A 23,011-nucleotide genomic window follows, 5' to 3' on the forward strand; every position below is an offset into this window, starting at 1 on the left:
AGTGAGGGGTGTGTTTGTGTGTGACGCTACAGAAAGTGCTTTGAGTCACAATGAGGTGTGTGTGTTTGCAGGTATAGGCTGAGCATTGAGTCATAGTGAGGTTTGTGTGTGTGTGTGTGTGCTGGTATAGATTCTGCATTGAGTCACAATGAGCCGTGTGTGTGTTTGCTGGTATAGTCTGAGCACTGAGTCACAGTAAGGTGCATGTGTGTGTGTATGTGCTCGTATGGATGATGCATATAGTCACACTGATCCATACGACTGTGTGTGTTTGTGTGTGTGCTGTTATAGGCTGTTCACTGAGTTGCAGAGAGCTATCTGTGTGTGTCTGTGTGTGTCTGTGTGCAGGTATGGACGGTGTACTGAGTAACAGAGTGCCATGTGACTGTGTGTGTGTGTGTGTGTTCATGGGTGCTTGTTTAGGCTGTGCGTTCAGTCACAGTGAGCCATATGAGTGTGTGTTTGAGCTGGTATAGACTGTGCATTGAGTCAGAATAAACCGTGTGTGTGTGTGTGTGTGTGTTTCCTGGTATAGGCTGTATATTGAGTCTCAGTGAGCTGTTCATCTGTGTGTGTGTGTGTGAAGGTTTAGGCTGTGCATTTAATCACAGTGACGTGTGTGTGTGTGTGTGTGTCTGCTAGTATATACCGTGCATTGATTCGCAATGTGCCATGTGTGTGTGCTGGTATAGGGTGCGCACTGAGTCACAGTGAGCCGTGTGTGTGTGTGATGGTATAGTCTGAGCATTGAGGCACAGTGAGGTGCGTGCATGTGTGTGTATATGCTGCTTAAGGACTGTGCATTGAGACAAAGTCAGGTGTGTTTGTGTGTGTGTGTATCCTGATGTAGACTGCATTGAGCCACACTCAGCCATGTGTGTGTGTCTGTGTGTGCACGCTGGCATAGACTGTTCATTGAGTCGCAGTGAGGTGTGTGTGTGTGTCTCTGTGTGTGTGTGCTGGTATAGTTTCTGCATTGAGTAACAGAGAGCCATGTGTGTGTGGTGGCATAAGCTGTTCATTGAGTCACAGTGAGCCGTGTGTGTGTGCTGGTATAGACTGTGCATTGAGTCACAGTCAACCGTGTGTGTGTGTGATGGAATAGACTGTGCATTGACTCACAGTGAGTTGTTCGTGTGTGTGTGTTTGTGTGTGTGTGTCTGCTGTTAGAGCCTGTGCATTGAGTGTCACAGAGAGCCATATGTGTTTGAGTGCATGCGAGTGTGCTGGTATAGGCTGTGCTTGAGTCACAGTGAACCGCGTTTGTGTATGCAGGTATAGACTGTACATTGAGTCACAGTCACCTGTGCATGTGCCTGTATGTGTTTGTGTTGCTACAGGCTGAGTATTGAGTCACAGGTGTGTGTGTGTGTTGATATAGGCTATGGCCAGAGTCACATTGAGCCATCTGTGTGTGTGTTTGTGTTTGCAGGTATGGACGGTGCATTGAGTCACAGGGAGCCGTGTGTGTGTGTGTGTGTGTGTGCTGCTATGGGCTGTGCATTGAGTTATATTAAGGTGTGTGTATGTGCTGGTATAGGGTGTGAAATGAGTCACAGCCGTGCGTGTGTGTGTGTGTATGTATGTTTGTGTGCTGGTACAGGCTGTGCATTTAGTCACACTGTGGTGTGTGTGTGGGTGAGCTGGCATAGATAGTGCATTGAGTCACAGTGCCATGTGTGTGTGTCTGCACGCTGGTATAGGCTGTGCATTGAGTCACAGTGAGGGTTGTGTGTGTCTGTGTGTGCTGCTATATGCTGACCATTGAGTCACAGTGAGGCGTGTGTGTGTGTGTGCTGGTACAGGCAGCGCATTGAGTCCCAGTGAGGTGCGTGTGTGTGTGTGTGTCGGTATAGAGTCTTCACTGAGTCACAGTGAGCCATGTGTGTGTGACGACATAGGCTGTGCATTGAGTCACAGTGAGCCGTTTGTCTGTGTGCTGGTATAGTCTGAGCATTGAGTCACACTGAGGTTGTGTGTGTGTGTTTGTGCTGGTATGGATGGTGCATTGAGTTACACTGAGCCGTGTGTGTGTGTATATGTGCTGGTATAGACTGTGTATTGAGTCACAGTCTGTGTCTGTGTGCTGGTATAAACGGTGCATTGAGTCACAGCTGTGTGTGTGTGAGTGTGTGTGTCTGTGTGCTGTTATTGGGTTTGCACTGAATCACAGTGAGCCATCTGTGTGTGTTTGTATGTGTGTGTGTGTGCAGGTATGGCTGGTGCATTGAGTCGGAGTGATCAGTGTGTGTGTGTGTGTGTGTGCTGGTACAGGCTGTGCATTGAGTCACACTGAGGTGCGTGTGTGTATGTGTGTGCTGGTATAGATAGTGCATTGAGTCACAGTGCCGTGTGTGTGTCTGTACGCTGGTATAGACTGTGTATTGAGTCACAGTGAAGGGTGTGTGTGTGCTGCTATAGGTTGACCATTGAGTCAGAGTGAGCTGTGTATGTGTGCTGATACAGGCTGCTTATTGAGTCACAGGTGTTTTTGTGTGTGTGTGCTGGCGCAGGCTGCACATTGAGTCACAGTGAGGTGTGTGTGGTGTATGAGCTGGTATGGATGGTGCATTGAGTTACAGTGAGCCGTGTGTGTGTGTGTGTGTGTGTATGCTGGTATAGACTGTGTATTGAGCCACTATCAGGTGTGTGTGCTGGTATAGACTGTGTATTGAGTTACAGTCATTTGTGTGTGTGTGTGTGTGTGCTGGTATAGACTGCATTGAGTCACAGTCATGTGTGTGTGAGTGTGTGTGTCTGTGTGCTGTTATAGGCTTTGCACTGAATCACAGTGAGCCTCTGTGTGTGTTTGTAAGTGTGTGTAGGTATGGATGGTGCATTGAAACACAGTGAGAAGTGTGTGTGTGTGTGTGTATGGGTGCGAATTTAGGCTGTGCATTGAGCCATAGTGAGCCATGTGTGTGTGGTTGTGCTTGTATAGACTGTGCACTGAGTCACATTGAACGGTGTGTGTGTGTGTGTGTTTGTCCTGGTATAGGCTGTGCACTGAGTCACAGTAAGCTGTGTGTGTTTGTGTGTGCTGTTATAGGCTGAGCATTGAGTTACAGTGAGCTGTGTTTGTGTGTCTGTGTTGGTATAATCTGCACATTGAGTCACAGTGTGGTGTATGTGTGTGTGTGTCTGTAGTTTTGTGTCCTGGTATAGAATCTGCATTGAGTCACATTGAGCCATGTGTGTGTGCTGCTATAGGCTGAGTAGTATTGAGTCACAGTTAGGTGTGTGTGTGTGTGATGGTATAGGCTGTGCATTGGGTCACAGTGAGGTGTGTGTCTGTGTGTGTTCTTGTATAGGCTGCGCATTGAGTCACACTGAGGAGTGTGTGTGTTTGTGTGTGCTGATCTAGGCTGAGCATTGAGTCACTGTGAGGGGTGTGTGTGTGTGTGTGTGTGCTGGTACAGGCTGTGCATTGAGTCACACTGAGTTGTGTGTGCAGGTGTGCCAGTATAGATAGGGCATTGTGTCACAATGCCATGTGTGTGTGTCTGCACGCTGGTATAGGCTGTGCATTGAGTCACAGTGAGGCGTGTCTGTGTCTTTGTGTGTTGCTATATGCTGACCATTGAGTAACAGTGAGGTGTGTGTATGTGTGAGCTGGTATAGGCTTTGCCTTGAGTCACAGGTATGTGTGTGTGTGTATGCTGGTACAGGCAGCACATTGAGTCACAATTGTGTGTGTGTGTGTGTGCTGGTGCTGGCTCTGCATTGAATCTCAGTGGGGTGTGTGTGTGTGTGTGTGTGTGTGTGTGCTGGTATGGGCTGTGCATTGAGTCCCAATGAGGTGCGTGTGTGTGTGTCTGCTGTTAGAAAATGTGCTTTGAGTCACAGAGAGCCATATGTGTTTGAGTGCATGCGAGTGTGCTGGTATAGGCTGCGCATTGAGTCACGGTGAGATGTGTGTGTGTGTGTGTGTGCTGGTATAGAATGTTCATTGAGTCACAGTTAGTCATGTGTGTGTGTGTGTGTGTGTTTGTGTGTCCTGGTATAGAATACGCATTGAGTCACAGTGAGCCATGTGTGTGTGCTGGCATAGGCTGTGCATTGACTCACAGTGAGGGGTGTGTGTGTGTGTGAGATGCTACAGAAAGTGCTTTGAGTCACAATGAGGTGCGTGTGTTTGCAGGTATAGGCTGAGCATTGAGTCATAGTGAGGTTTGTGTGTGTGTGTGTGTGCTGGTATAGACTCTGCATTGAGTCACAGTGAGCCGTGTGTGTGTTTGCTGGTATAGTCTGAGCACTGAGTCACACTAAGGTGCATGTGTGTGTGTATGTGCTCGTATGGATGATGCATATAGTCACACTGATCCATACGACTGTGTGTGTTTGTTTGTGTGCTGTTATAGGCTGTTCACTGAGTTGCAGAGAGCCGTCTGTGTGTGTCTGTGTGTGTCTGTGTGCAGGTATGGATGGTGCATTGAGTCACAGTGATCAGTGTGGGTGTGTGTGTGTGACTGTGTGCTGGTACAGGCTGTGCATTCAGTCACACTGAGGGGTGTGTGTGTATGTGTGTGCTGGTATAGATAGTGCATTGAGTCACAGTGCCGTGTGTGTGTGTCTGTACGCTGGTATAGACTGTGTATTGAGTCACAGTGAAGGGTGTGTGTGTGCTGCTATAGGTTGACCATTGAGTCACAGTGAGCTGTGTATGTGTGCTGATACAGGCTGCTTATTGAGTCACAGGTGTTTTTGTGTGTGTGTGCTGGCGCAGGCTGCACATTGAGTCACAGTGAGGTGTGTGTGGTGTATGTGCTGGTATGGATGGTGCATTGAGTTACACTGGGCCGTGTGTGTGTGTGTGTGTATGCTGGTATAGACTGTGTATTGAGCCACTGTCAGGTGTGTGTTTGTGTGTGCTGGTATAGACTGTGTATTGAGTCACAGTCATTTGTGTGTGTGTGTGTGCTGGTATAGACTGCACTGAGTCACAGTCATGTGTGTGTGAGTGTGTGTGCCTGTGTGCTGTTATAGGCTTTGCATTGAATCACAGTGAGCTTCTGTGTGTGTTTGTACGTGTGTGTAGGTACGGATGGTGCATTGAAACACAGTGAGCAGTGTGTGTGTGTGTGTGTGTGTGTACGGGTGCGAATTTAGGCTGTGCATTGAGCCATAGTGAGCCATGTGTGTGTGGTTGTTCTTGTATAGACTGTGCACTGAGTCACATTGAACGGTGTGTGTGTGTTTGTCCTGGTATAGGCTGTGCACTGAGTCACAGTGAGGTGTGTGTGGTGTATGTGCTGTTATGGATGGTGCATTGAGTTACACTGAGCCATGTGTGAGTGTGTGTGTGTGTGTGTTTATGCTGGTATAGAGTGTGTACTGAGCCACAGTCAGGTGTCTGTTTGTGTGTGCTGGTATAGACTGTGTATTAAGTCACAGTCATTTGTGTGTGTGTGTGTGTGCTGGTATAGACTGCATTGAGTCACAGTCGTGTGTGTGTGTGTGTGTGTCTGTGTGCTGTTATAGGCTTTGCACTGAATCACAGTGAGCCGTCTGTGTGTGTTTGTATGTGTGTGCAGGTATGGATGGTGTATTGAAACACACTGAGCAGTGTGTGTGTGTGTGTGTGTGTACGGGTGCAAATTTAGGCTGTGCATTGAGCCATAGTGACCCATGTGTGTGTGGTTGTGCTTGTATAGACTGTGCACTGAGTCACATTGAACGGTGCGTGTGTGTGTGTTTGTCCTGGTATAGGCTGTGCATTGAGTCACAGTGAGGTGTGTGTCTGTGTCTGTGCTGGTATAGGCTGCACATTGAGTCACAGTGAGGTGTGTGTGTGTGTGTGTGCACTGGTACAGGCTGTGCATTGAGTCAAAGGTGTGTGTGTGTTTGCTGGTGCAGGCTGCACATTGAATCACAGTGAGCTGTGTGTGTGTGTGTGTGTGTGTGCTGGTATAGACCATGCACTGAGTCACAGTGAGCCGTGTGTGTGTGTGCTGGTATAGTCTGAGCATTGAGTCATAGTGAGGGGCATGTGAGTGTGTGTGCATGTGCTGTCATGGATGGTGCATTGAGTCACACTGAGAAAAACGTGTGTGTGTGTGTGTATGTGCTCATATAGAGTGTGCATTGAGTCATAGTCAGGTGTGTTTGTGTGTGTGTGTGTTCAGGTATAGGCTGGGCATTGAGTCACAGTCAGCATGTGTGTGATGTGTGTGCATGCTGGTATAGGCTGTTCATTTAGTCACAGAGAGGAGTGTGTGTCTGTTTGCTGGTATAGGCTGACCATTGAGTCACAGTGAGGTGTGTGTGTGTGTGTGTGTGAACTTACTGGTATAGGCTTTGCATTGAGTCTCAGTGAGCTGTTTGTGTTTGAGTGTGTGTATGTGTGTGTGTGTGCAGGTATAGGCTGTGTATTGACTCACAGTGAGCCATGTGTGTTTCTCTGTGTGTGTGAGCATGCTAGCATAGACTGTGCACTGAGTTACAGGGAGCCGTGTGTGTGTGTGCTGGTTTAGACTGTGCATTGAGTCACAGTCAGGTGTGTTTTTGTGCATGTGTGTGCTGGTATAGACTATGCATTGATTAACAGTCAACCGTGTGTGTTTGTGTGTGTGTGCACGCACGCTGTTATAGGCAGTGCACTGAGGCACAGTAAGGGGTGTGTGTGTTCGTGGGCTGGTATAGGCAGACCAATGAGTGACAGTGAGGTCAGTGTGTGTGTGTGTGTGTGTGTGTTGGCATATGCTTGAGGCACAGTGAGATGTTTGTGAGTGCGTGTGTGCTGGTATAGAGTGTGCACTGAGACACAGAGAGCCGTGTGTGTGTGTGTGCCAGTATAGACATTTCATTGAGTCACATTGAGCCGTGTGTGTGTTTTTGTGTGGGTGTAGGTACGGATGGTGCATTGAGTCACAGTGAGCTGTGTGTGTGTGTGTACATATGTGTGTGCTGGTATACGATGTGCATTGAGTTTCAGTGAGGGGTGTCAGTGTCTGCATGTGATGGCATAGGCTGTGCATTGAGTCACATTGAGCCGTGTGTGTGTGTATGTGTGCTGGTACAGGCATTGCACTGTGTCACAGCGAGCTGTGAATGTGTGTGTGTGTGTGTGTGTTTGTGTAGGTAAGAATGGGCTTTGAATTACAGTAAGCAGTGTGTGTGTGTGTGTGTGTGTGTGCGTGTGCTGGTATGGGCTGTGCATTGAGTCCCATTGAGGTGCGTGTGTGTGTGTCTGCTGTTAGAAAATGTGCTTTGAGTCACAGAGAGCCATATGTGTTTGAGTGCATGCGAGTGTGCTGGTATAGGCTGCGCATTGAGTCACGGTGAGATGTGTGTGTGTGTGTGTGTGTGTGTGTGCTGGTATAGAATGTTCATTGAGTCACAGTTAGCCGTGTGTGTGTGTGTGTGTGTTTGTGTGTCCTGTTATAGAATCTGCATTGAGTCACAGTGAGCCATGTGTGTGTGCTGGCATAGGCTGTGCATTGAGTCACAGTCACCTGTGTGTTTTTGTGTATGTGTTTGTGCTGCTACAGGCCGAATATTCAGTCACAGTTAGGTGTGTGTGTGTTGATATAGGCTATGGACTGAGTCACATTGAGCCGTCTGTGTGTGTGTGTGTGTGCTGTCATAGACTGTGCATTGAGTCACAGTGAGCCATGTGTGTGTGTGATGGTATAGTCTGAGCACTGAGTCACAATGAGGTGTGTTGGTGCGTGCATGTGCTGGTATGGATGGTGCATTCAGTCACATTGAGCCGTGCATGTGGGTGTGTGTGTGTGTGTGTGCTGCATAGGCTGTGCATTGAGTCACAGTGAACCTTGTTTGTGTGTGCTGGAATAGTCTGAGCATTCAGTCACATCATGGTGTGTGTGTGCATGCGTGTGTGTGTGTGTGGGCATGTGTGTTTGTGTGCGTGATGGTATGGACAGTGCATTCAGTCACCCTAAGCCATGCATGTGTGTGTGTGTGTATGTACTGCTGTAGGCTGAGCATTGAGTCACAGTTAGGTGTGTGTGTGTGTGTTCTGGGATAGGCTGTACACTGAGGCACACTGAGCCGTCACTGTGTGTGTGTGTGTGTATGTGTGCAGGCAGGCATGGGTGGTGCATTTAGTCACAGTGAGCCGAGTGTGTCTGTGTGTGCTGGCATAGGCTGTGCATTGATTCACAGTGAGCTGTGTGTGTGTGTGTGTGTGTGTGTGTGAGGGTGGGTGGGTGGGTGGGTGCTGGTATAGGTTGTGCATTCAGTCACAGTGAGGTATCTGTGCGTGTGTGTGTGTGTGTGCTGGTATAGGCTGTGCATTGAGTCACTCTGATGTGGGTGTGTGTGCTGCTATAGATTCTACACTGAGTTACAGTGAGGTGTGTGTGTGTGTGTGTGTATGCTGTATAGGCTGTGCATTGAGTCACAGTCAGTCGTGTGTGTGTGTGTGTGTGGTGCTGGCATACGCTGTGCATTGAGTCACAGTCAGGTGTGTTTGTGTGTGTGTGTGCTTGTGTAGACTGTGTATTGAGTCACAATCAACCATGTGTGTTTGTGTGCTCATGCTGGTATAGGCTTTGCATTGAGAGACAGCTGTGAGTGTGTGTGTGTGTGCTTGTATAAACTGTGCACTGAGTCACTGATCTGTGTTTGTGTGTGTGATGGTATAGACTGTGCATTGACTCACAGTGAGCTGTTCTTGTGTGTGTGTGTGTGAGTGTGTGTCTGCTTTTAGAGTCTGTGCATTGAGGCACAGTGAGCCATATGTGTTTGAGTGCATGCGAGTTTGCTGCTATAGGCTGTGCATTGAGTCAAAGTGAACCACATTTGTGTGTGCAGGTATACACTGTCCATTGGGTCAGAGTAGGCCGTGTGTGTGCGTGTGTTCTGGTATAGGCTGTGCATTGAGTCTCAGTGAGCTGTTCATTTGTGTGTGTGTGTGTGTGTGTTGGTACAGGCTGTACACTGAGTCATATTGAGACGTGTTTGTGTGTGTGTGCGCTGATACATGGTGCACATTGGGTCAGAGTCAGCCGTGTGTGAGTGTGTGCTTCAATAGGCTGCACACTGAGTCACAGTGAGCTGTGTGTGTGAGTGTGTGTGCTGATATAGGCTGAGCATTGAGTCACAGTGACGGATCTGTGTGTGTGTGTGATGGTACAGGCTGTGCATTGAGTCAGAGTGAAGTGTGTGGAGTATGTGTGTGCAGGTATAGGCTGGGAATTGAGTCACACTGAGCCATGTGTGTGTGTGTGTGTGTGCGCTGGTATAGGCTGTGCATTGACTCACAGTGAGGGGTGTGTTTTTGTGTGACGCTACAGAAAGTGCTTTGAGTCACAATGAGGTGTGTGTGTTTGCAGGTATAGGCTGAGCATTGAGTCATAGTGAGGTTTGTGTGTGTGTGTGTGTGTGCTGGTATAGATTCTGCATTGAGTCACAGTGAGCCGTGTGTGTGTTTGCTGGTATAGTCTGAGCACTGGGTCACAGTAAGGTGCATGTGTGTGTGTATGTGCTCGTATGGATGATGCATATAGTCACACTGATCCATACGACTGTGTGTGTTTGTCTGTGTGCTGTTATAGGCTGTTCACTGAGTTGCAGAGAGCCATCTGTGTGTGTCTGTGTGTGTCTGTGTGCAGGTATGGACGGTGTATTGAGTAACAGAGTGCCATGTGTCTGTGTGTGTGTGTGTGTGTGTTCATGGGTGCTCGTTTAGGCTGTGCATTCAGTCACAGTGAGCCATATGAGTGTGTGTTTGAGCTGGTATAGACTGTGCATTGAGTCAGAATAAACCGTGTGTGTGTGTGTGTGTGTTTCCTGGTATAGGCTGTATATTGAGTCTCAGTGAGCTGTTCATCTGTGTGTGTGTGTGTGAAGATATAGGCTGTGCATTTAATCACAGTGACGTGTGTGTGTGTGTGTGTGTGTCTGCTAGTATATACCGTGCATTGATTCGCAATGTGCCATGTGTGTGTGCTGGTATAGGGTGCGCACTGAGTCACAGTGAGCCGTGTGTGTGTGTGCTGGTATAGTCTGAGCATTGAGGCACAGTGAGGTGCGTGCATGTGTGTGTATATGCTGCTTAAGGACTGTGCATTGAGACAAAGTCAGGTGTGTTTGTGTGTGTGTGTATCCTGATGTAGACTGCATTGAGCCACACTCAGCCATGTGTGTGTGTCTGTGTGTGCATGCTGGCATAGACTGTTCATTGAGTCACAGTGAGGTGTGTGTGTGTGTCTGTGTGTGTGTGTGCTGGTATAGTTTCTGCATTGAGTAACAGAGAGCCATGTGTGTGTGGTGGCATAAGCTGTTCATTGAGTCACAGTGAGCCGTGTGTGTGTGCTGGTATAGACTGTGCATTGAGTCACAGTCAACCGTGTGTGTGTGTGATGGAATAGACTGTGCATTGACTCACAGTGAGTTGTTCGTGTGTGTGTGTTTGTGTGTGTGTGTCTGCTGTTAGAGCCTGTGCATTGAGTGTCACAGAGAGCCATATGTGTTTGAGTGCATGCGAGTGTGCTGGTATAGGCTGTGCTTGAGTCACAGTGAACCGCGTTTGTGTATGCAGGTATAGACTGTACATTGAGTCACAGTCAGCTGTGCATGAGCCTGTATGTGTTTGTGTTGCTACAGGCTGAGTATTGAGTCACAGGTGTGTGTGTGTGTTGATATAGGCTATGGCCAGAGTCACATTGAGCCATCTGTGTGTGTGTGTATGTGTTTGCAGGTATGGACGGTGCATTGAGTCACAGGGAGCCGTGTGTGTGTGTGTGTGTGTGTGCTGGTATGGGCTGTGCATTGAGTTATATTAAGGTGTGTGTATGTGCTGGTATAGGGTGTGAAATGAGTCACAGCCGTGCGTGTGTGTGTGTGTATGTATGTTTGTGTGCTGGTACAGGCTGTGCATTTAGTCACACTGTGGTGTGTGTGTGGGTGAGCTGGCATAGATAGTGCATTGAGTCACAGTGCCATGTGTGTGTGTCTGCCCGCTGGTATAGGCTGTGCATTGAGTCACAGTGAGGGTTGTGTGTGTCTGTGTGTGCTGCTATATGCTGACCATTGAGTCACAGTGAGGTGTGTGTGTGTGTGTGCTGGTACAGGCAGCGCATTGAGTCCCAGTGAGGTGCGTGTGTGTGTGTGTGTCGGTATAGAGTCTTCACTGAGTCAGAGTGAGCCATGTGTGTGTGACGACATAGGCTGTGCATTGAGTCACAGTGAGCCGTGTGTCTGTGTGCTGGTATAGTCTGAGCATTGAGTCACACTGAGGTTGTGTGTGTGTGTTTGTGCTGGTATGGATGGTGCATTGAGTTACACTGAGCCGTGTGTGTGTGTATATGTGCTGGTATAGAATGTGTATTGAGTCACAGTCTGTGTCTGTGTGCTGGTATAAACGGTGCATTGAGTCACAGCTGTGTGTGTGTGAGTGTGTGTGTCTGTGTGCTGTTATTGGGTTTGCACTGAATCACAGTGAGCCATCTGTGTGTGTTTGTATGTGTGTGTGTGTGCAGGTATGGATGGTGCATTGTGTCGGAGTGATCAGTGTGTGTGTGTGTGTGTGCTGGTACAGGCTGTGCATTGAGTCACACTGAGGTGCGTGTGTGTATGTGTGTGCTGGTATAGATAGTGCATTGAGTCACAGTGCCGTGTGTGTGTCTGTACGCTGGTATAGACTGTGTATTGAGTCACAGTGAAGGGTGTGTGTGTGCTGCTATAGGTTGACCATTGAGTCAGAGTGAGCTGTGTATGTGTGCTGATACAGGCTGCTTATTGAGTCACAGGTGTTTTTGTGTGTGTGTGCTGGCGCAGGCTGCACATTGAGTCACAGTGAGGTGTGTGTGGTGTATGAGCTGGTATGGATGGTGCATTGAGTTACAGTGAGCCGTGTGTGTGTGTGTGTGTGTGTTTATGCTGGTATAGACTGTGTATTGAGCCACTATCAGGTGTGTGTTTGTGTGTGCTGGTATAGACTGTGTATTTAGTTACAGTCATTTGTGTGTGTGTGTGTGTGTGTGCTGGTATAGACTGCATTGATTCACAGTCATGTGTGTGTGAGTGTGTGTGTCTGTGTGCTGTTATAGGCTTTGCACTGAATCACAGTGAGCCTCTGTGTGTGTTTGTAAGTGTGTGTAGGTATGGATGGTGCATTGAAACACAGTGAGAAGTGTGTGTGTGTGTGTGTATGGGTGCGAATTTAGGCTGTGCATTGAGCCATAGTGAGCCATGTGTGTGTGGTTGTGCTTGTATAGACTGTGCACTGAGTCACATTGAACGGTGTGTGTGTGTGTGTGTTTGTCCTGGTATAGGCTGTGCACTGAGTCACAGTAAGCTGTGTGTGTTTGTGTGTGCTGGTATAGGCTGAGCATTGAGTTACAGTGAGCTGTGTTTGTGTGTCTCTGTTGGTATAATCTGCACATTGAGTCACAGTGTGGTGTATGTGTGTGTGTGTCTGTAGTTTTGTGTCCTGGTATAGAATCTGCATTGAGTCACATTGAGCCATGTGTGTGTGCTGCTATAGGCTGAGTATTGAGTCACAGTTAGGTGTGTGTGTGTGTGATGGTATAGGCTGTGCATTGGGTCACAGTGAGGTGTGTGTCTGTGTGTGTTCTTGTATAGGCTGCGCATTGAGTCACACTGAGGAGTGTGTGTGTTTGTGTGTGCTGATCTAGGCTGAGCATTGAGTCACTGTGAGGGGTGTGTGTGTGTGTGTGTGTGCTGGTACAGGCTGTGCATTGAGTCACACTGAGTTGTGTGTGCAGGTGTGCCAGTATAGCTAGGGCATTGTGTCACAATGCCATGTGTGTGTGTCTGCACGCTGGTATAGGCTGTGCATTGAGTCACAGTGAGGCGTGTCTGTGTCTTTGTGTGTTGCTATATGCTGACCATTGAGTAACAGTGAGGTGTGTGTATGTGTGAGCTGGTATAGGCTTTGCCTTGAGTCACAGGTATGTGTGTGTGTGTATGCTGGTACAGGCAGCACATTGAGTCACAGTTGTGTGTGTGTGTGTGTGCTGGTGCTGGCTCTGCATTGAATCTCAGTGAGGGGTGTATGTGTGTGTGTGTGTGCTGGTATGGGCTGTGCATTGAGTCCCAATGAGGTGCGTGTGTGTGTGTCTGCTGTTAGAAAATGTGCTTTGAGTCACAGAGAGCCATATGTGTTTGAGTGCATGCGAGTGTGCTGGTATAGGCTGCGCATTGAGTCACGGTGAGATGTGTGTGTGTGTGTGTGTGTGTGTGCTGGTATAGAATGTTCACTGAGTTACAGTTAGCCATGTGTGTGTGTGTGTGTGTGTGTTTGTGTGTCCTGGTATAGAATCCGCATTGAGTCACAGTGAGCCATGTGTGTGTGCTGGCATAGGCTGTGCATTGACTCACAGTGAGGGGTGTGTGTGTGTGTGAGATGCTACAGAAAGTGCTTTGAGTCACAATGAGGTGCGTGTGTTTGCAGGTATAGGCTGAGCATTGAGTCATAGTGAGGTTTGTGTGTGTGTGTGTGTGCTGGTATAGACTCTGCATTGAGTCACAGTGAGCCGTGTGTGTGTTTGCTGGTATAGTCTGAGCACTGAGTCACACTAAGGTGCATGTGTGTGTGTATGTGCTCGTATGGATGATGCATATAGTCACACTGATCCATACGACTGTGTGTGTTTGTTTGTGTGCTGTTATAGGCTGTTCACTGAGTTGCAGAGAGCCGTCTGTGTGTGTCTGTGTGTGTCTGTGTGCAGGTATGGATGGTGCATTGAGTCACAGTGATCAGTGTGGGTGTGTGTGTGTGATTGTGTGCTGGTACAGGCTGTGCATTGAGTCACACTGAGGGGTGTGTGTGTATGTGTGTGCTGGTATAGATAGTGCATTGAGTCACAGTGCCGTGTGTGTGTGTCTGTACGCTGGTATAGACTGTGTATTGAGTCACAGTGAAGGGTGTGTGTGTGCTGCTATAGGTTGACCATTGAGTCACAGTGAGCTGTGTATGTGTGCTGATACAGGCTGCTTATTGAGTCACAGGTGTTTTTGTGTGTGTGTGCTGGCGCAGGCTGCACATTGAGTCACAGTGAGGTGTGTGTGGTGTATGTGCTGGTATGGATGGTGCATTGAGTTACACTGGGCCGTGTGTGTGTGTGTATGCTGGTATAGACTGTGTATTGAGCCACTGTCAGGTGTGTGTTTGTGTGTGCTGGTATAGACTGTGTATTGAGCCACTGTCAGGTGTGTGTTTGTGTGTGCTGGTATAGACTGCATTGAGTCACAGTCATGTGTGTGTGAGTGTGTGTGCCTGTGTGCTGTTATAGGCTTTGCATTGAATCACAGTGAGCTTCTGTGTGTGTTTGTACGTGTGTGTAGGTACGGATGGTGCATTGAAACACAGTGAGCAGTGTGTGTGTGTGTGTGTGTGTACGGGTGCGAATTAAGGCTGCGCATTGAGCCATAGTGAGCCATGTGTGTGTGGTTGTGCTTGTATAGACTGTGCACTGAGTCACATTGAACGGTGTGTGTGTGTTTGTCCTGGTATAGGCTGTGCACTGAGTCACAGTGAGGTGTGTGTGGTGTATGTGCTGTTATTGATGGTGCATTGAGTTACACTGAGCCGTGTGTGAGTGTGTGTGTGTGTGTTTATGCTGGTATAGAGTGTGTACTGAGCCACAGTCAGGTGTCTGTTTGTGTGTGCTGGTATAGACTGTGTATTAAGTCACAGTCATTTGTGTGTGTGTGTGTGTGTGCTGGTATAGACTGCATTGAGTCACAGTCATGTGTGTGTGAGTGTGTGTGTCTGTGTGCTGTTATAGGCTTTGCACTGAATCACAGTGAGCCGTCTGTGTGTGTTTGTATGTGTGTGCAGGTATGGATGGTGCATTGAAACACACTGAGCAGTGTGTGTGTGTGTGTGTGTGTACGGGTGGAAATTTAGGCTGTGCATTGAGCCATAGTGACCCATGTCTGTGTGGTTGTGCTTGTATAGACTGTGCACTGAGTCACATTGAACGGTGCGTGTGTGTGTGTTTGTCCTGGTATAGGCTGTGCATTGAGTCACAGTGAGCTGTGTTTGTGTGTCTGTGCTGGTATAGTCTGAGCATTGAGTCACAGTGAGGTGTGTGTGTGTGTGTGAGCACTGGTACAGGCTGTGCATTGAGTCAAAGGTGTGTGTGTGTGTTTGCTGGTGTAGGCTGCGCATTGAATCACAGTGAGCTGTGTATGTGTGTGTGCTGGTATAGTCTGAGCATTGAGTCATAGTGAGGGGCTTGTGTGTGTGTGCATGTGCTGTCATGGATGGTGCATTGTGTCACACTGAGAAAAACGTGTGTGTGTGTGTGTATGTGCTCATATAGACTGTGCATTGAGTCATAGTCAGGTGTGTTTGTGTGTGTGTGTGTTCAGGTATAGGCTGGGCATTGAGTCACAGTCAGCATGTGTGTGATGTGTGTGCATGCTGGTATAGGCTGTTCATTTAGTCACAGAGAGGAGTGTGTGTCTGTTTGCTGGTATAGGCTGACCATTGAGAGACAGTGAGGTGTGTGTGTGTGTGTGTGTGTGAACTTACTGGTATAGGCTTTGCATTGAGTCTCAGTGAGCTGTTTGTGTTTGAGTGTGTGTATGTGTGTGTGTGTGCAGGTATAGGCTGTGTATTGACTCACAGTGAGCCATGTGTGTTTCTCTGTGTGTGTGAGCATGCTAGCATAGACTGTGCACTGAGTTACAGGGAGCCGTGTGTGTGTGTGCTGGTATAGACTGTGCACTGAGTCACAGTCAGGTGTGTTTTTGTGCATGTGTGTGCTGGTATAGACTATGCATTGATTAACAGTCAACCGTGTGTGTTTGTGTGTGTGTGCACGCACGCTGTTATAGGCAGTGCACTGAGGCACAGTAAGGGGTGTGTGTGTTCGTGGGCTGGTATAGGCAGACCAATGAGTGACAGTGAGGTCAGTGTGTGTGTGTGTGTGTGTTTTTGCATAGGCTTGAGGCACAGTGAGATGTTTGTGAGTGCGTGTGTGCTGGTATAGAGTGTGCAATGAGACACAGAGAGCCGTGTGTGTGTGTGTGTGCCAGTATAGACATTTCATTGAGTCACATTGAGCCGTGTGTGTGTTTTTGTGTGGGTGTAGGTACGGATGGTGCATTGAGTCACAATGAGCTGTGTGTGTGTGTGTACATATGTGTGTGCTGGTATACGATGTGCATTGAGTTTCAGTGAGGGGTGTCTGTGTCTGCATGTGATGGCATAGGCTGTGCATTGAGTCACATTGAGCCGTGTGTGTGTGTATGTGTGCAGGTACAGGCATTGCACTGTGTCACAGCAAGCTGTGAATGTGTGTGTTTGTGTGTGTGTGTGTGTGTGTGTAGGTAAGAATGGGCTTTGAATTACAGTAAGCAGTGTGTGTGTGTGTGTGTGTGTGTGTGCGTGTGCTGGTATGGGCTGTGCATTGAGTCCCATTGAGGTGCGTGTGTGTGTGTCTGCTGTTAGAAAATGTGCTTTGAGTCACAGAGAGCCATATGTGTTTGAATGCATGCGAGTGTGCTGGTATAGGCTGCGCATTGAGTCACGGTGAAATGTGTGTGTGTGTGTGTGTGTGTGCTGGTATAGTATGTTCATTGAGTCACAGTTAGCCGTGTGTGTGTGTGTGTGTGTTTGTGTGTCGTGTTATAGAATCTGCATTGAGTCACAGTGAGCCATGTGTGTGTGCTGGCATAGGCTGTGCATTGAGTCACAGTCAGCTGTGTGTTTGTGTGTATGTGTTTGTGCTGCTACAGGCCGAATATTCAGTCACAGTTAGGTGTGTGTGTGTTGATATAGGCTATGGACTGAGTCACATTGAGCCGTCTGTGTGTGTGTGTGTGTGTGTGTGTGCTGTCATAGGCTGTGTATTGAGTCACAGTGAGCCATGTGTGTGTGTGATGTTATAGTGTGAGCACTGAGTCACAATGAGGTGTGTTGGTGCGTGCATGTGCTGGTATGGATGGTGCATTCAATCACATTGAGCCGTGCATGTGGGTGTGTGTGTGTGTGTGTGTGCTGGCATAGGCTGTGCATTGAGTCACAGTGAACCTTGTTTGTGTGTGCTGGAATAGTCTGAGCATTCAGTCACATCATGGTGTGTGTGTGCATGCGTGTGTGTGTGTGTGGGCATGTGTGTTTGTGTGCGTGATGGTATGGACAGTGCATTCAGTCACCCTAAGCCATGCATGTGTGTGTGTGTGTATGTACTGCTGTAGGCTGAGCATTGAGTCACAGTTAGGTGTGTGTGTGTGTGTTCTGGGATAGGCTGTGCACTGAGGCACACTGAGCCGTCACTGTGTGTGTGTGTGTGTATGTGTGCAGGCAGGTATGGGTGGTGCATTTAGTCACAGTGAGCCGAGTGTGTCTGTGTGTGCTGGCATAGGCTGTGCATTGATTCACAGTGAGCCGTGTGTGTGTGTGTGTGTGTGTGTGTGTGTGAGGGTGGGTGGGTGGGTGGGTGCTGGTATAGGTTGTGCATTCAGTCACAGTGAGGTATCTGTGCGTGCGTGTGTGTGTGTGCTGGTATAGGCTGTGCATTGAGTCACTCTGATGTGGGTGTGTGTGCTGCTATAGATTCTACACTGAGTTACAGTGAGGTGTGTGTGTGTGTGTGTATGCTGTATAGGCTGTGCATTGATCACAGTCAGTCGTGTGTGTGTGTGTGTGTGGTGCTGGCATATGCTGTGCATTGAGTCACAGTCAGGTGTGTTTGTGTGTGTGTGTGCTTGTGTAGACTGTGTATTGAGTAACAATCAACCATGTGTGTTTGTGTGCTCATGCTGGTATAGGCTTTGCATTGAGAGACAGCTGTGAGTGTGTGTGTGTGTGCTTGTATAAACTGTGCACTGAGTCACTGATCTGTGTTTGTGTGTGTGATGGTATAGACTGTGCATTGACTCACAGTGAGCTGTTCTTGTGTGTGTGTGTGTGAGTGTGTGTCTGCTTTTAGAGTCTGTACATTGAGGTACAGTGAGCCATATGTGTTTGAGTGCATGCGAGTTTGCTGCTATAGGCTGTGCATTGAGTCAAAGTGAACCACATTTGTGTGTGCAGGTATACACTGTCCATTGGGTCAGAGTAGGCCGTGTGTGTGCGTGTGTTCTGGTATAGGCTGTGCATTGAGTCTCAGTGAGCTGTTCATTTGTGTGTGTGTGTGTGTGTGTTGGTACAGGCTGTACACTGAGTCATATTGAGACGTGTTTGTGTGTGTGTGCTGGTATAGGCTGCACATTGAGTCACAGTGAGGGTTGTGTGTGTCTGTGTGTGCTGCTATATGCTGACCATTGAGTCACAGTGAGGTGTGTGTGTGTGTGTGCTGGTACAGGCAGCGCATTGAGTCCCAGTGAGGTGCGTGTGTGTGTGTGTGTGTCGGTATAGACTCTTCACTGAGTCAGAGTGAGCCATGTGTGTGTGATGACATAGGCTGTGCATTGAGTCACAGTGAGCCGTGTGTCTGTGTGCTGGTATAGTCTGAGAATTGAGTCACACTGAGGTTGTGTGTGTGTGTTTGTGCTGGTATGGATGGTGCATTGAGTTACACTGAGCCGTGTGTGTGTGTATATGTGCTGGTATAGACTGTGTATTGAGTCACAGTCTGTGTCTGTGTGCTGGTATAAACGGTGCATTGAGTCACAGCTGTGTGTGTGTGAGTGTGTGTGTCTGTGTGCTGTTATTGGGTTTGCACTGAATCACAGTGAGCCATCTGTGTGTGTTTGTATGTGTGTGTGTGTGCAGGTATGGCTGGTGCATTGAGTCGGAGTGATCAGTGTGTGTGTGTGTGTGCTGGTACAGGCTGTGCATTGAGTCACACTGAGGTGCGTGTGTGTATGTGTGTGCTGGTATAGATAGTGCATTGAGTCACAGTGCCGTGTGTGTGTCTGTACGCTGGTATAGACTGTGTATTGAGTCACAGTGAAGGGTGTGTGTGTGCTGCTATAGGTTGACCATTGAGTCAGAGTGAGCTGTGTATGTGTGCTGATACAGGCTGCTTATTGAGTCACAGGTGTTTTTGTGTGTGTGTGCTGGCGCAGGCTGCACATTGAGTCACAGTGAGGTGTGTGTGGTGTATGTGCTGGTATGGATGGTGCATTGAGTTACAGTGAGCCGTGTGTGTGTGTGTGTGTGTGTGTGTGTGTATGCTGGTATAGACTGTGTATTGAGCCACTGTCAGGTGTGTGTTTGTGTGTGCTGTTATAGACTGTGTATTGAGTTACAGTCATTTGTGTGTGTGTGTGTGTGCTGGTATAGACTGCATTGAGTCACAGTCATGTGTGTGTGAGTGTGTGTGTCTGTGTGCTGTTATAGGCTTTGCACTGAATCACAGTGAGCCTCTGTGTGTGTTTGTATGTGTGTGTAGTTATGGATGGTGCATTGAAACACAGTGAGAAGTGTGTGTGTGTGTGTGTGTGTGTGTACGGGTGCGAATTTAGGCTGTGCATTGAGCCATAGTGAGCCATGTGTGTGTGGTTGTGCTTGTATAGACTTTGCACTGAGTCACACTGAACGGTGTGTGTGTGTGTGTGTGTTTGTCCTGGTATAGGCTGTGCACTGAGTCACAGTAAGCTGTGTGTGTTTGTGTGTGCTGGTATAGGCTGAGCATTGAGTTACAGTGAGCTGTGTTTGTGTGTCTGTGTTGGTATAATCTGCACATTGTGTCACAGTGTGGTGTGTGTGTGTGTGTCTGTAGTTTTGTGTCCTGGTATAGAATCTGCATTGAGTCACATTGAGCCATGTGTGTGTGCTGCTGTAGGCTGAGTATTGAGTCACAGTTAGGTGTGTGTGTGTGTGCTGGTATATGCTGTGCATTGGGTCACAGTGAGGTGTGTGTCTGTGTGTGTGCTTGTATAGGCTGCGCATTGAGTCACAATGAGGAGTGTGTGTGTTTGTGTGTGCTGATCTAGGCTGAGCATTGAGTCACTGTGAGGGGTGTGTGTGCGTATGTGTGTGTGTGTGCTGGTAAAGGCTGTGCATTGAGTCACACTGAGTTGTGTGGGAGGGTGTGCCTGTATAGATAGTGTATTGTGTCACAATGCCATGTGTGTGTGTCTGCACGCTGGTATAGGCTGTGCATTGAGTCACAGTGAGGCGTGTCTGTGTCTTTGTGTGTTGCTATATGCTGACCATTGAGTTACAGTGAGGTGTGTGTATGTGTGAGCTGGTATAGGGTTTGCCTTGAGTCACAGGTGTGTGTGTGTGTGTGTGCTGGTACAGGGAGCACATTGAGTCACAGTTGTGTGTGTGTGTGTGTGCTGGTGCTGGCTCTGCATTGAATCAAAGTGGGATGTGTGTGTGTGTGTGTGCTGGTATGGGCTGTGCATTGAGTCCCATTGAGGTGCGTGTGTGTGTGTCTGCTGTTAGAAAATGTGCTTTGAGGCACAGAGAGCCATATGTGTTTGAGTGCATGCGAGTGTGCTGGTATAGGCTGCGCATTGAGTCACGGTGAGATGTGTGTGTGTGTGTGTGTGTGTGTGTGTGTGCTGGTATAGAATGTTCATTGAGTCACAGTTAGCCATGTGTGTGTGTGTGTGTGTTTGTGTGTCCTGGTATAGAATCTGCATTGAGTCACAGTGAGCCATGTGTGTGTGCTGGCATAGGCTGTGCATTGAGTCACAGTCACCTGTGCGTTTGTGTGTATGTGTTTGTGCTGCTACTGGCTGAATATTCAGTCACAGTTAGGTGTGTGTGTGTTGATATAGGCTATGGACTGAGTCACATTGAGCCGTCTGTGTGTGTGTGTGTGTGTGCTGTCATAGGCTGTGCATTGAATGACAGTGAGCCTCTGTGTGTGTTTGTACGTGTGTGTAGGTATGGATGGTGCATTGAAACACAGTGAGCAGTGTGTGTGTGTGTGTGTGTGTGTATGGGTGCGAATTTAGGCTGTGCATTGAGCCATAGTGAGCCATGTGTGTGTGGTTGTGCTTGTATAGACTGTGCACTGAGTCACATTGAATGGTGTGTGTGTGTGTGTGTGTGCTGGTACAGGGAGCACATTGAGTCACAGTTGTGTGTGTGTGTGTGTGCTGGTGCTGGCTCTGCATTGAATCAAAGTGGGATGTGTGTGTGTGTGTGTGCTGGTATGGGCTGTGCATTGAGTCCCATTGAGGTGCGTGTGTGTGTGTCTGCTGTTAGAAAATGTGCTTTGAGTCACAGAGAGCCATATGTGTTTGAGTGCAAGCGAGTGTGCTGGTATAGGCTGCGCATTGAGTCACGGTGAGATGTGTGTGTGTGTGTGCACTGGTATAGAATGCTCATTGAGTCACAGTTAGCCATGTGTGTGTGTGTGTGTGTGTTTGTGTGTCCTGGTATAGAATCTGCATTGAGTCACAGTGAGCCATGTGTGTGTGCTGGCATAGGGTGTGCATTGAGTCACAGTCACCTGTGCGTTTGTGTGTATGTGTTTGTGCTGCTACAGGCCGAATATTCAGTCACAGTTAGGTGTGTGTGTGTTGATATAGGCTATGGACTGAGTCACATTGAGCCGTCTGTGTGTGTGTGTGTGTGTGCTGTCATAGGCTGTGCATTGAATCACAGTGAGCCTCTGTGTGTGTTTGTACGTGTGTGTAGGTATGGATGGTGCATTGAAACACAGTGAGCAGTGTGTGTGTGTGTGTGTGTGTGTGTATGGGTGCGAATTTAGGCTGTGCATTGAGCCATAGTGAGCCATGTGTGTGTGGTTGTGCTTGTATAGACTGTGCACTGAGTCACATTGAACAGTGTGTGTGTGTGTGTGTGTTTGTCCTGGTATAGGCTGTGCACTGAGTCACAGTGAGGTGTGTGTGGTGTATGTGCTGTTATGGATGGTGCATTGAGTTACACTGAGCCGTGTGTGAGTGTGTGTGTGTGTGTGTATGCTGGTATAGAGTGTGTATTGAGCCACAGTCAGGTGTCTGTTTGTGTGTGCTGGTATAGACTGTGTATTAAGTCACAGTCATTTGTGTGTGTGTGTGTGCTGGTATAGACTGCATTGAGTCACAGTCGTGTGTGTGTGAGTGTGTGTGTCTGTGTGCTGTTATAGGCTTTGCACTGAATCACAGTGAGCCGTCTGTGTGTGTTTGTATGTGTGTGCAGGTATGGATGGTGCATTGAAACACACTGAGCAGTGTGTGTGTGTGTGTGTGTACGGGTGGAAATTTAGGCTGTGCATTGAGCCATAGTGACCCATGTGTGTGTGGTTGTGCTTGTATAGACTCTGCACTGAGTCACATTGAACGGTGTATGTGTGTGTGTTTGTCCTGGTATAGGCTGTGCATTGAGTCACAGTGAGGTGTGTGTCTGTGTCTGTGCTGGTATAGGCTGCACATTGAGTCACAGTGAGGTGTGTGTGTGTGTGTGTGCACTGGTACAGGCTGTGCATTGAGTCAAAGGTGTGTGTGTGTTTGCTGGTGCAGGCTGCACATTGAATCACAGTGAGCTGTGTGTGTGTGTGTGTGTGTGTGCTGGTATAGACCATGCACTGAGTCACAGTGAGCCGTGTGTGTGTGTGCTGGTATAGTCTGAGCATTGAGTTATAGTGAGGGGCATGTGAGTGTGTGTGCATGTGCTGTCATGGATGGTGCATTGAGTCACACTGAGAAAAACGTGTGTGTGTGTGTGTATGTGCTCATATAGAGTGTGCATTGAGTCATAGTCAGGTTTGTTTGTGTGTGTGTGTGTTCAGGTATAGGCTGGGCATTGAGTCACAGTCAGCATGTGTGTGATGTGTGTGCATGCTGGTATAGGCTGTTCATTTAGTCACAGAGAGGAGTGTGTGTCTGTGTTTGCAGGTAGAGGCTGAAAATTGAGTCACAGTAAAGTGTGTGTGTGTGTTTGAACTTACTGGCATAGGCTTTGAATTGAGTCCCAGTGAGCTGTTTGTGTTTGAGTGTGTGTATGTGTCTGTGTGTGCAGGTATAGGCTGTGTATTGACTCACAGTGAGCCATGTGTGTTTCTCTGTGTGTGTGAGCATGCTAGCATAGACTGTGCACTGAGTTACAGGGAGCCGTGTGTGTGTGTGCTGGTATAGACTGTGCATAGAGTCACAGTCAGGTGTGTTCTTGTGCATGTGTGTGCTGGTATAGACTATGCATTGATTAACAGTCAACCGT

Source organism: Eschrichtius robustus, assembly GCF_028021215.1.
Source record: "Eschrichtius robustus isolate mEscRob2 chromosome Y unlocalized genomic scaffold, mEscRob2.pri SUPER_Y_unloc_3, whole genome shotgun sequence".
NCBI classification, from domain to species: Eukaryota; Metazoa; Chordata; class Mammalia; order Artiodactyla; family Eschrichtiidae; genus Eschrichtius; species Eschrichtius robustus.